Source organism: Solenopsis invicta, chromosome 11 (assembly GCF_016802725.1).
Source record: "Solenopsis invicta isolate M01_SB chromosome 11, UNIL_Sinv_3.0, whole genome shotgun sequence".
Classification (NCBI taxonomy): Eukaryota; Metazoa; Arthropoda; class Insecta; order Hymenoptera; family Formicidae; genus Solenopsis; species Solenopsis invicta.
The window spans coordinates 6,777,953-6,791,679 of NC_052674.1; the positions used below are offsets into that span (position 1 = coordinate 6,777,953).

The following is a 13,727-nucleotide window of genomic DNA, read 5'->3' on the forward strand; positions in this document are numbered from 1 at the left end:
TCATTTTTTTAGAAATACCTTTGCTGAAAAATCTCTAAAATTATTTTTCTTTGAAATTGGGATAACATCCCGAGGGTCCTCAGAAAATAGGTACGAGGTTTTTAAAATTTTTCTAACATTTTCACGATATTTCACACTCACAACTTGAAAGGCGTTTCGGCAATAATTCCGGCGTTTCGATGGGCGGAGCGGTCGGAGCGCTTTTGGATCCGCGCGTTGCAAAGTGCACGAAAAGTTAATTGAAGCCGGGCTGCTTTTCACCGGCCCATTGTACAATAGCCGATTGTCCGTACGTCGGCGTGCCTGCACGGGGTGTTTTATTATGGAGGGCTTGCTGGCGGAGTCTCTGGCGACCAGACACTTACCACCGTGACAGACTTCTCGAGGATCGAGGCGCCGAGATGCCTCAAGAATATTCATTCGAACAGCGGCATGAAATCGAGGGGCGTGCAACGGGTAATTCACAGCTACAGTTAGAGAAGAGGGCCCTCGTGAAATCTATTAATTCCCTTGAATACGCACCTTCGTACGCCCATTTTTACGGTTATCAGCGAAATTACTTAAAATTAATTACACAATTGCATGAAAATTACGAATAATATAAGTGATGTATTTGAGAATAAGTATTCATTCTTATGCTTAAACTTTCAGTTTTCTTTATTCTTTGAAAGGTAATGCGTTTTCTGATTAATGTCTCGTGTTGAATGTTATCCTTACATCATAAAATCAAAATTGCTTCAAATACACAATGAGAGTACAAATGGATTCAAAATCTTAGACTTTCCCTCGAGCAGTCGATTCGAATCGTGTGTTACTTGCTAGAGCAAGGCATCGAGCCGTTGTTCCGATTACCATAAAATTTCACGTGCATGTACCACTCACGAGGGAAGCCCGCTACCGTGCTGCTGAATACTCTGATCTGAGAAACGGTTGCGACAAAAGTGCGCTCGATGCATGCAAAGAGCTGCGAGTCGTGCGAGTCAAATCGCCGACGAGGCATGCAGCGGCGCAAGTTTCGTCCTGCGATCGATAATTCTTATGTGGCAGTCGCGTGTATCGGGATATCCATCCGGAGGTCAATACTTGTCGGGCTACTTAAGGCATATCTCTGTGTCAGGACAGTCGCGCGACCAGAGGACTGCATAGAGGTACGTCGCTGCGACGAATTGAAGATTTCACGGGGACCGATGCGGCTTTTGCGGGCTCCTCCGCCCACGAAGATACGTGCTGTCCTGCGTTTTACAATGTGCCTTCGTTAAGAAGGACCTGCAGCTGCGCGATGCATAAAAATAACCGCCAGTTGAATTTCATTAAAATTTTTAAAGAGAAGGGCCGATGCAAATGCGAATGGACATTCACTTATGCGCTGTATCGTTCAATAGGTTTAAATATATTAACATGACTGTAATTTTCATTGCAATTTTAATTATAAGACATAAATGCACGTACTTGAAGATTACATTTTGGGTAGAGGTTCGTGTCGAGTTTCGATAATACGGTTTGTATTTTAAAGAAAAAAAAAGAAGTATATTTTATTATATAATAAAAAAAAATGTGTCTTTTGTACATAATACACAATTGGAATAAATCATTCATAGAATGCTAACACAAAGTCACCGACTATTCTCGACTTCTATCGAGTTTGAGTTTCCGAGGACTTTTTGACGCAATGCGCAACATCGCAGCTCCCCCTTTTTTTATTCTTTTGGAGAATCGTAACGAAAACGTAGAAGACGGCAGATGACGACCGACCTGATTAGACTCGGTGCGCTTTAAAAGGACGACGAAGATGCCCGGGACCGTCACGGATTTCGAATCGGCATTCAGCCGATTTCCGCGCGGCTTGGAAACGGTGATTTCGCCACGTAAACAGGAGCACCTCGAGATAGAGCGCGAAGAGAGAGAGTTGGTTTAAATTCTTTTCAGGTGACTTCCCTCGACGGATTCACCCTGGTCGTTAGCAGATGCGATCCGCTCGTGATTCGGCCGGGTTTCGTGATTTTTCACGGTTTCAGCAGGCAAGAGAAATGTCTGGCCATAATATGTCTTTGTACTGCGACTCGCGGTGCACATGTGATTTCGTCCGAGCATTGTGCCGGAAGTCAGTGGTCTAGCATCGAAGGTTTCTTCCAAGATACATAATCTTTTCATACACTTCAGCAGAAATTTACGTTTTCAAGGAACTGCAGCTGTATATTGTTGTAGAATTCTTCTTGTTATTCAACTGCTGCCTTTTATTGAAAGTATATAAAAATATACACATAAACATATTATCTGTAAAAAATTATAAAATAAAAGTTTATATAGATGAAATAAATACGATTTTATCTTGGAACACTACGTTTTGCGAAAAAAATTAAGTTCATAAAAAATCCTTTGTCTTGAGACAAGTAATTTTAAATGCTTGAAAAGTAGATTATGTCTTAAGTATACACTGAAAGAAATTATTACCAAACGTTTAATAAAAACTACAAATGAATTTTGTAGTTACTAGTATCAAAAGCTTAGTTATATTTAACGAAACATTTGGTCTGTAGTAGCATTAAAGTTATTTGCTTATGTCTGTTTTTGAATAATCAATTCTAACATCTTATTTGCGAATAAACGAAAAAATATTAATAATAACTATATAATATAATACATTAATTATATTGTACAATCTAAAATCTTAATTAATATCAATCGAATTTTGTGTTGATTTTTTGATTCTACACTTGATATTTACAAGTATCTACATAATTTCTCCCAACGCAATAATTTTACTTTTGATATCGCGAATTCTCTTCGCGACCTTATTATCGAGAAGAAATAAAATAGATATATGACTATACCTCGCGGACAATCGAGTGACCAGAATGCAATTCCTTCGTGGCGCCTGCATACATTACCATGCATTGCGTTTTACGTTACGAGTGTATACACGTGCCTAACTCTTTCTATAGATATCCGAGGCGCGCTCATATATACTATGAGGATAATTCAGTGACTGTAAGAGCCAATGCGAAGTTACTTTCGATCGAAGTGCCTCCCGTCGAAAGGCGTTCGAGTGCGAATAGCAAGATTAAATCGAACGTATAAGTTCGTCCAGCGATAAAAGAATTTTTTCGCGTCGCTCTACAAGCTGGGCACGCGCGTTTTATTGGCGTTAATAAATTTCACAGGGGCAGAGGCGTATGGAAATCGCGCGGACCACTCGTTAGTACGTGAAAATTTAGCGCGGTAATCTGATAGCGGCAGTCGCGGATGATGACGGCGCGTCGGTGAAAAGCTGACAAATCGCTCTCGCGGATCGTCAATCAAAATCATTCTCATTCAGGCGTTATACGAGCGTCTGATTTGCATTAATAAATTTCGTTGCGCGCACCACCGGAAACCGCGGCGTGAAAATTTATGGACGGTGATTTCGCGGATCTCGTAGCAGTGCTCGTGAAAAACCGCTGTCGCAGAAGAAATATCGTATTCTTCTCACCGTCTCGCCGGTAAATATCATTCCGCTCGGTTTCGCATTTGACGCAAAACGGATTTTCGTTATTAAATCGCATCAAGCAAATGGAAAAAATTTATCACGGAATTGGATCGCTCGGTGACATGGGGGAACATTTTTATGCGAACATTTAGGATCAGGATTACGAAGCGCATGTAAGATGGATCTCTCTATGACCTTTTTCAAGAACTTTACAGTAAACCTTTTCATCGCTAAGGTTTTCCATAAACACGAATTAATAAATGAATCGTCGTGACTCTCGCTTGGCAGAGATCGTGAAACTCCTTGTTCGCGTGATTTAAGAAACGACCGAGGGATGTTAAAATTATTCAACGATTATCATGTATTAAAGTGAGAGAGAGAGAGAGAGGGAGAGAAAAGGATAGGGTGAAATAAAGGCTCGTGTCGTTTGCAAATCAACAAGTGTATAATTAATGACACGTGACCTTTTATAAACAATTCTTCGTGTCGTGCTTTGACTCGACTGTTCATAAGGTTATCATCAGAAAACGTTATTTATTCTGCGAGGTGATGTTGACCTGCGATACGATCGTTATTAATCATGCTTTAAGCGCAGATTAAATTGCAATTTATATCTCGGCAAATGCATGGAATTGCCTTGTTAATTTAATTCAAGGAGACTTAGCGACATTCGAAAGGAAATTGACGCGCAGTGGGTGTTTTACAAAAGTAATAAGCGAGTATGTTTTTTTTTTTTTTTGCGACAACTTTACCTTGCGTGGGATTAACGCGAGGGATTGATAATAGAAAGGCGCGATAGATATCTGCTTAATTTGTAATCAATAGAAGGAAAGAGACAGGTCGATGAAAGATCAACTATGAATTCTGTGATTTAATTCCGCTGTGTAGATTATTATGTTCAAATATTATACACGTAATTATCTTGTAGAAAATATTTTCTTTTACACCAAGAAGTACCTTTTTTTTATTAAGAAGTTTATAATACGTTTTGAAATTTGTCAACGCGCGCGAGCTAATCTGTCATGATATATATTATCCAAAAATTCTGAAAATTCCGACAGTGGACAATGAATACGGTATGTTTTTTCGCGCATTGTAAAAGTCCGCGACGCATAATAATAAATCTTGTTTGTACGCCATAAATTTACAGCTTTATACGGATGATGGACCGTCGCTACGACATGGAAAACTTGAATGGGTAGTGAACAATACATCACAGTGATAATTCTCTAGAATCGTTCTGGAAAATCGTGTCGCGAAAAATGGCCGAAACCATGCATAAACTACTCGTCATGAGCTTAGTACCTTTTGAGTATACGCAATCCAACAATCCCCAGTGTAAACACTGTAGCAACCCAGTTGTAAATATTGTAACAAGTGATACAATAGCGTGACCGCGTCCAATTTCAACTTTCCGTGCAGTAAGAGAAATTTAGACAATTAGGGTGTGATTGTTCTTATCGTTCTCTACGTCTCGGTTTGAAAATTATTGCCGCATCGCATTGGAAACGGGCTGGAAGAAATGTGCGTGCGAGTAACAAGCAGATATTGCAAGAAATATTTTCATTAAGCTTGTAGTTTTTGTGTCTTAGTACGATAATGACGCCACTGGCGTTAACCGATAATTAAATTTTTTACTCGAACTTGCGCTACTACACGAAGTAATTTAAATTGCTGACTCTTGACTTTCTACGACGTGCAACGGAGTTCCCCCGCTAGAGAATCTCCGATGGAGTGTTAAAAGCAGTATCGAAGCGTCATGAAAAATTCATTTGTGAATTATATACCCGCTATGCGTGATAGTACATAACTAAATGAAAGATCCTTGAAATAAAATTATGCGCAACAGTTTCGCACTGAACAGAGAGCAAGTACGAGATTAATATACGATGATTTTGCATTATGCGTGATGCGTGTAATGATACGCTCTGAATAGACTCTTTTGCATGAAATGATGAGATAATTACTTTTCGTATTATCGCTGTAACATACCTACTACAACTTATTAATTGTCCTGAAAATATATTTTCAAAGATCGGAAACATAGATTTGTGTAGAATTCTATGGCGATGTCGCACTTCGATATGTAACAATGTTGGAATAAAGCATGAATAGGATTATCGTTCACGTTCGCGCTCTCCTTTTACTGGGAAAGGCGGGTTCGCCGAATGGGTGTAGACGCTTTGGAATTGGATAATTTGAAATTGAAATTACGACATGGAATCTCGACAACGATTTGGCCTCCATGAAGAAGAGGGCGAATACCACCTCCCGCTCGCTCGTTCGTTCTCTCGCCTCTGCTCTCGTTCTCTCCTCGCGCGCTTTGCTGTGTCCTGGTTCCTTTTTTCCTTCCCCACGTCGTGTCGCGTCGACTGGTAAAAGGTGAGCATCCATTGTTTCGGCGCAGCGTTTATTTCGTTGGAAACAAATGACTGGGTGCATAAGGGCGGTAACAAAAAACTGGTGGTTTCCTTCGTTAAAACTAATATATGTCACCATTATTTTTAATAACGCAAAAAGGGCAAGAACCCTCATCACTGGTGGATGGAAGCTGCTGCCGCCGCCGCTCGTCGCGAGCTTCCTATCACTTTTACTTCTTTTACGTACGTTTGTTAAGCTTAACGAGGGTTGACAGACCGACGACTAAAGGCCCCTGTCATTACGTTTAGTTTTCGAATTTCGCGACTTCTGAATTTTTTCATTATCCCATTTAAATGTTACGAGATGATTGACAGTTCTCACATTGCGTATTCAATTGAATATATTGTTAAACAAAAGATATCCATAATAGCGGTATCACCAATTCTTTATTATGACCAATTTTTTATTAATTAATTTGCTTCAAAGAGTTCGTTCACATTCGCCGTTTGGCGGGTGTTTTCGGCCACATAATGCAACGTAAAATTACTTTATCGTCCTCGCAAAAATTTGACCGAAAATTCTTTGACGCGACGGTCTTCTCGTGCACGCTCAAAGCGCGCGCAATAATTACACGCTGAATTACGGTCAATTAATGCGCTAATTGCGGATGCACTCGTGATGACTACCGACAGTATGCGACGCGCACGCATAAAATTCTCCCGCCACCCAGCGTGCAATCAATTTCCATTCCGGCGGGATTGGGAATGAAGTTTTTTTTCGCGGTTACTGTGCGCTGCATACGAAGGCGCCTATTGCGAAGACATACTTTCACGTCTCTATTAAGGCACCGACGTCGCAGTGTCGCGTGTAATCCGGCTGCCGGACTAATCTGTTTAATGGCTTTCGTGTGCAAGAATGCGTCGGGGCGGTGTTCCTCACGCAACTGCGCACAGCCGATCGACGATCGCGCGGTACCGCTGTACAACGCTCGTCGCTCGATCCTGGCGGGCGCTTCGAGGATTGTTCACAAAGCTTCGCGACGCATGGACAAAATGAGAAGTCATTTATTCAGTAACGGGTCGAATGGCCAGTCATCAAAAATAATTATTTGCGGAGGTAATATATTTGTTCGCTTCTTGAGAAAGTGTATTACAATGAAAAAGTTGGGAATAATAACATTACATCTTTTGTACATTTTTCTCCTTTTTGCATAGATTTGAGAAGACGAATCGAAGATTTTAAGAAGTCTTTAGATCATTGTGACCGCGTAAAATAGAAATATTATCTACAATTTTTTTTCAACAAACTGAAAAATTATAGATTTTTTATTTTAATAACAGAGCGTGTGTCAAACAATATTGGAAGAATTATCAATAAAATTTTTAACCGTAAAAAAATTCAAAATGATTGATCTGAAAATGAAAAGCTTGATCGCTTAAAAGCGCCCATGCAAAAATATTCGTAACTTTGTCGAACTTTAAATTGCGATACGAGACTTGTTGCAAAATAATACGCATTATTTTATTTAATTAAAGCGATCAAACGATTTTTTGTCTCTATACCGGTTTATTAATAATACTCTTAAGCGTTCTAACAATGTAAGAGAAATCAAGCTTCTCGCGACTCGGTGCACGTGCCAGTCGGTAATTGCGGCGCGATGCAGAAGGTGTGTCCGTTCTTTGCATGCGTGCAACGGCGCCAGCCTTGACGCAAGTGATTAAGTGCATTTGTCAGGAGTTTATCGACATCGTACTGCGCGGCCCTCCTTTACTCAATCGGTTCCGAGTGATCTTCCTGCCGACAGATTTCATCAGCGTCAAAATGTAGCAGGAATTGGCGATTCAGGAACGACGTCGACGATGTAATCGCCGGTAACGACTACGGGCGCGATCATGAAATTCTTGACAAGGAACATCCTTTAAGCTTTTGCTTTAAGCGTTTTCCATTAAAGGTTTATCTTAATATCTGAATGTTCCCTCTCTTTCGCAAAAATACGTTACGCGCCAATTATACCGGCAGCATATAAATGCACAGACAATTTTTTGATACAAATGTTAGCTTAAAATCTTGTGTTCACAATCGAAATTTTGCCTTTCGGTGTGATGTCGTTGCGATTTTTTATTATTAATATCTTTTGAGATATATATATATATATATATATATATATATATATATATATATATATATATAGGAAAGCGAATATCGCACGAAAGCGAATATCGCACGTAATCAATTGCAATTTTTTTGTCTGTGACATCGTGATTGCTTTTATCGTACGTGCGCCAACGTTAGCTATTGCGTCGGAGTCGGAATACGATCAACAACCTTGAAACCGTGGTGTATCTGCCTCGTAAATCTTATTTCTTACAATACTTTGACGTGCGTCGAAGAGCGGCGCCGGAGGCGTCAATGCGCGGTCCACTTTTTGCTGAATCTTTCTCAATCACCACGTATGTGCTACGTTCGCTGGTCGGAAGCACGAAGAGAGCTAGCGATGCGCGAGGATTGCACGAACCCCGGGGGGGAAATTTATTGAGAGTGAGGGGTTTACGTGAGGGTGGGAACGCGGAACAACATCGCTCGCTGTGCGCTCTCATTGATTTTTACATTTCCATTGATTTTCACTTGAACGCGCGAACAAACTCGATACCAACATGCCTCTAGGACACTTTTCGTTAAAACAACTCTCAAGAGTAACAAACAAAATTCGCTCCAATACGTATCGGTGACACACGCTTCGCTACGTGGGACATTTTTTTTCCGTCAGAATGGATATCGGCGATTGATATAAATTGCAACGGTCCGACGAGGCAAATCGTGGGAATAAAAACATGTACGTCCAATCTTTTATTTATTGAAATTATTTGCACAACAGAGATTAGAAAGTAATTTCAAATGATGCGGTGGAATATAGAACATTTTATTATCTCATTAGAGTTGACAATTGATCGCTCCATTTAATCTGAATTTTATAAGACAACGTTTTTATAAGTGAAGCAAGTACAAATATATCACACATTGACGATGGTACCGGGTGTATCGCGAGTGAACTTCGATCTCTGCCAGGTGCGATCTTGCTGGGTCGCGTTATGGGGGCGTTGTGTGTTCACATGAATTTCCATAATAGACCCTCTCATGCGGGTGTATTCATATCCGACAATCCATTCACATTAGTTAAGCCTGGTACACGTCCCATCAACCGGTGGTCGCGTGTGAAAGATTTAGAAATCATCGTCGATTGAGCTCTTCATTGAAGCGGCGTGTTCGCTGTCTCAAGATACTACAAAAAATATTTGTTGTGCATAGAGTGGCTGGATACTTACGTTCTCGTAGACACGCTTTTATTTTAACACAATGTATCGTCCAATACTTTGTAAAGTTTTGAAATACTTGCGATTTAAAGGTAAAAATTACGTTATTAGTTTTTAATACGATCGCGTGTGAACGCGTGTATTTTCCACGGAGGAAGCAGGCCTCCATCTCGCAGGGTCCAAGATGCGGTGATAGCGAGCTTCGCATAGCAGCTGTTGCCGATGTGATAGCGTAAGGCAAGGGTTTAATGTACCTCGAAGCCGACATGAACGCATACTTGCCTATCCGCGTTGCTGTTTACCCTCCACGCGCGGCATATGGCGCACAATGATTTTTCCTTTACGATAATTATGCGAAACCATCTATCCGCGTAAAGGACACCGCTTGCGCCTCGCATACGTGTGTCCTTCTGCCTGCTTTCGCGTTATTCCGTTTTACTTATGGACTCTCGTTACGTACGCATGGAAGAAAATTGCATCACGAGCGATCGACCCGCTGAAGGTGAACATAATGTGCGCGGAGTAGATCGAAGATTGCCCATCTGCTCTACTACTAATGGAGTATTGCCAGTGTAGAAATAATGTGAACGACGTATGATTTCAAGATGGTTCGTTCATTTTCCGTTTGAAGACTTGAAAACAAAACAAGAATCATGACGAAGCACGTACATTTATATATTCTTCTTATTTTTCTTCTGCTAAGTGTACATTTTATCTTGTTAAGTGACGTGTAAATTTACTTGGAGAACAAAAACTATAACGGATGATCAAAATATAATCTTTCAAAAACGTACTCCTACGAGAGTGTTACTCAATTGTTTTCCGGTGACCTGGCGCATTCTCTAACGAGGCAATGAAAAAAACGCGACGAACAATGGCGAGCGATTCCTCCTCTTTCTCTTCGCGCTAGTAGTAGATCCGGCAGCCTCGAGTACGAGCCAGGCACCTAAATCACACCCAATGTCAACGGGTCAACAATGCCCGTCACGCGCATCCATCTTATTAACGAATGTTAATCATGTCTTCAGCAACGCGTCGTCCGGGTATTACCTCCACGGCCACCTCGGTGGAGCATTGTTCAGTCGAGCTTAACCGAACGAAACGTAACCCACCCCCTCGGTTCCCTTGTAATAAGATACTCGCCATCTTCGTATGTAAATGCTGGCCATTCATTACGTTCCTGGCTGAATGATTGGGCTTTTTGTGAGAATCCCTTCACGACAAAGTCGTATCATCACTTACGTCCGTGGATAGGGTTGGGAATAATATTTGCGAAGTTCTAATTTTCAGGATCGTGAAGGAAGAAGGAAAGACGAAGCGTGTCGATCGCAAATCAAGATTCGATTATTGCGGCAAAAAGATTTTGTCTAGAAATTTTAGTTTTTATTAATTGGCAGATATTACAATTTTAATGAGCTGCGCAGCATCAACTTTGTTGACCTGCAAGGAAAATATTTATATGCATGCGAGCTAAATTTGCTAAAGGTTCTAAGTACTTTTTTTATGCACACAAGCGGCCTTGTTGAGGATAAAAATAATTCTTCGCCAGCGTAAGTAAAATGCATGTGAACGATTTATGCTCTCAAGCGGTTGATCATATGAGCACAATGCTGCAATGGCAGGTATATACGCGAGTTGATGTAAAAAAAGTCGCTAATTGACCATGAGGCGAACTTTAACTCCTTGGCACGAAGATTTTTCGTGTAAGACGCATTTATACTTACATGCACGCGTGTCCACAGTCCCGCGATTTTGATGCACGAACAGGTTTGATGAGGAATATTAACGAGAGATTTCTTGGAATCGATTAAACACGTCTCGTAAAGATGAATAATCTTCACTGATAAATTCAATAAATTGAAACGCTCGATGATCTCTCTTGCCTTTTTTAAAGTGTATACACATACGTCACAAAATAACTTTTTGTTTGAGATGAAGGACATACAGTTATTTATAAATAATTTTTATTTGTGTAAAATTATATTTTGAAATGACAAGTTTCTTTTTTTTAAATCTTTCGTTGATGTACGAATACACGCGATCGCCTATCAGTCAGCAAAGAACAAACGAGTTTCATCGGAGAATTTGTTCGGGACACGCGAGCGTTTTGTCTTTCGGGCATCCTTCGTCAAAAGACCTTTCGGTACTCAAAGGAGTAAGTATTTGGCTTGACTCAAGCGCACCCACGTTCCTCTGTCTGGAGGAGCGAATGGTTCTAGAGACGTTTTATGTTTTATGCGAGTTGTGCAGCTGCCCGTTACCGACACCCCCGCAACTCAATATTCAAATTAGCGGACGGGACTCTCGTCCTCCCTCTCAGCCCCTGCCTTTTCGTCCGCCCCCCTGTGCGCGCTCGCGTAATGAGAAAAAAGATGTGGGCCTCGCGAAATATTATCATAATGACGTCCGACTGTAGGTGTAAAGTACCGCAAAAAAATAACGAAACGTCGTGCATATAACGTAACTCGAAGGTAAGATACGCCGATTGTATCTTTCTGGTTACTTGTGGCCAATTAATTCGTTTTAATCGCCGCCTTAAATTTATATCAATTTACATTTGAGAATTGTTGCGAATTTAGCGTTATCTTATTCATTTTTATCGTTTCTTTCGCCTTTCTTTGACATTAAGATAATTTAAGACAAGCATCTTTCGTAGCTCGATTTTTATGCTACTCAAACTTCTTATAACGCCCGACTTTCATCACTTTATGGTGCGACATCGTCCCTGAACGATTAGAGTCGATACAGAATAGAGGAAAGAAGGGGCAGCTGCATCTACTTCGTTTAGTTAAGCTGCAGTGTTAAAGTAGGACGAAACGACGTTTACGACGCGCGACCGGTGTCAGGGAACAGGGCGAGAAAGGGTGTTAGTTTCACTTGGGTGGTCCCGCGACTTCTTCAGGATTAATCGGCGACGTCTCCGGGACGCAATATATAAATTGGGCTGCACGGCCGTCCCTTCCACGACCCCCGGCCTCACTCGCAGGATTACAAATGCCTGGTCCTTCGGTCCTTAGCATCATTGTAGATGGATATCTTTCATGCGCCGCCGAAGGATTGCTCCTGGTCTTGCTTCGACTTTGATCGAACTACCCGACTCTTCCGAGGAAGATACGTCGTGGCTTTACGCACGATGGCGTTTTTTTCAAGGCAGGAATCTCGCGTTAGTCATGTTACAGCATTCCGAGAGAAAGCTGTCAATCGATCATTCGAATTTTTGGAAGTAATCCACCACTTCGACGAAGAATTTTGTCCGAGACGCTGTTCAGAAGCTGATCCTTCTAAAGATAGCTAATAAATCTGAAAAATTTTTACGTCCAAAGAAAACGAGAAGCTACATTCACTTTAATTTTATTCTTTCAATGCATTTTTTTTTTTACCTTTTGCCGCAAAGAAAAGAACGCTCGATGTTAAAATTGCTTTCTTACAACGTTACGTGAAGATGCTTATCATCGATCTATCGAAACTGTCATGGATCATCGATCTAGTGCGGTAGATACAGGCTCCGACACCGCGAGCTAATCCAAGATTCCTACCGCGTCACGACGTTCTCTGCGACGTTAATCCTACGGGAACCAAGCGTACGGAATACCGTCGTCCTTTTTCGTCCCATCGAAAATTACCATCTAGTCACCATTCTTGTGGCGTGCACCACTATCAATAATGTATCCTCGAGGTCAAGTCACTGCCCGTCGGGTTACCGGTACGCATCTATCTCGCATTCTCCTCCGCAACGTCTTCTCTTTCTGTTATCTACATATGTATGCTAGTGTGCATTTCTTTACAAAATTTATTCCCTCAAGAGAACAAGAAGCTAGCATTTACGGCCTCTCTTTGCAACAGAGGTCATTTTTTTGGTTGGCTTCTCTTGTTCTTGTTCTCTACGAGAATTTGTTTCTCCCGGAGAAACTTCGATCAATTTTACATTTTATGTCTCGCTCGGTAAAGGCTAACGGGATGAATATTACCGCGAGTTCGAGATCAAGATCTACATAGCCAGAATAATTGAACTTTATTTCGTTGAGATACCATAAAAGAAAAAAAATGTATTTGAAATTTTCGTCTTTACACGCGCCCCTCTCACGCGCGAACCGGCATATTAACATAATAAATTAAATTATAATCCTCTTACGGTCGCATTCGTCTCGCGCGCTCAGGTGCCAGAGCCCGCTTCCTTCTTTGCGCCCCATCTCCCTGCCTCCCCCTTTGCGTCTATTCGAGTCGCACGCAATCGGCTTCGGCCATAAAGTTGCACGGCCCGCTGGCGATACGACACGCCGCGGGACAGCGCCAAGAAGTGTACAATGCTGTGTACCTCGTGTCCGTGGAACACGACATGCCCATGCAGTGTCCAACAAATGACGGGACCGTCGTGTGTGGTCCCACCTGCGTGGGTGTCTCTCTTTCTCCCTTTCTCTCCTGCCTCGCGAGGCCTCCCCCGACCGGGGATGTATCTCGGGCTTGGGTCCTATCTGCGTTGGTCCACCTTGTCGAGACACGGACATGGATCTCACGAGGATCTCCTCGCCTCCGATCCGATATCCGTCTATGTATGAAAATAGAAGAAAACTGTGTCAGAGAAAGAGAGA

General features: G+C 41.6%; 1 long non-coding RNA gene across 2 annotated transcripts in view; it reads right to left on the reverse strand.

The window, feature by feature from the left end:
- Window positions 1–8,037: 8,037 nt before the first annotated feature.
- The window catches only part of LOC105200727, a 35,091-nt gene continuing 29,401 nt past the window's right edge, over window positions 8,038–13,727 (reverse strand). For both annotated transcript variants that reach the window (XR_005575887.1, XR_005575886.1), the window contains exon 3: window positions 8,038–13,684. This is a non-coding gene — a long non-coding RNA (uncharacterized LOC105200727). The remainder of the gene's footprint in view (window positions 13,685–13,727) is intronic.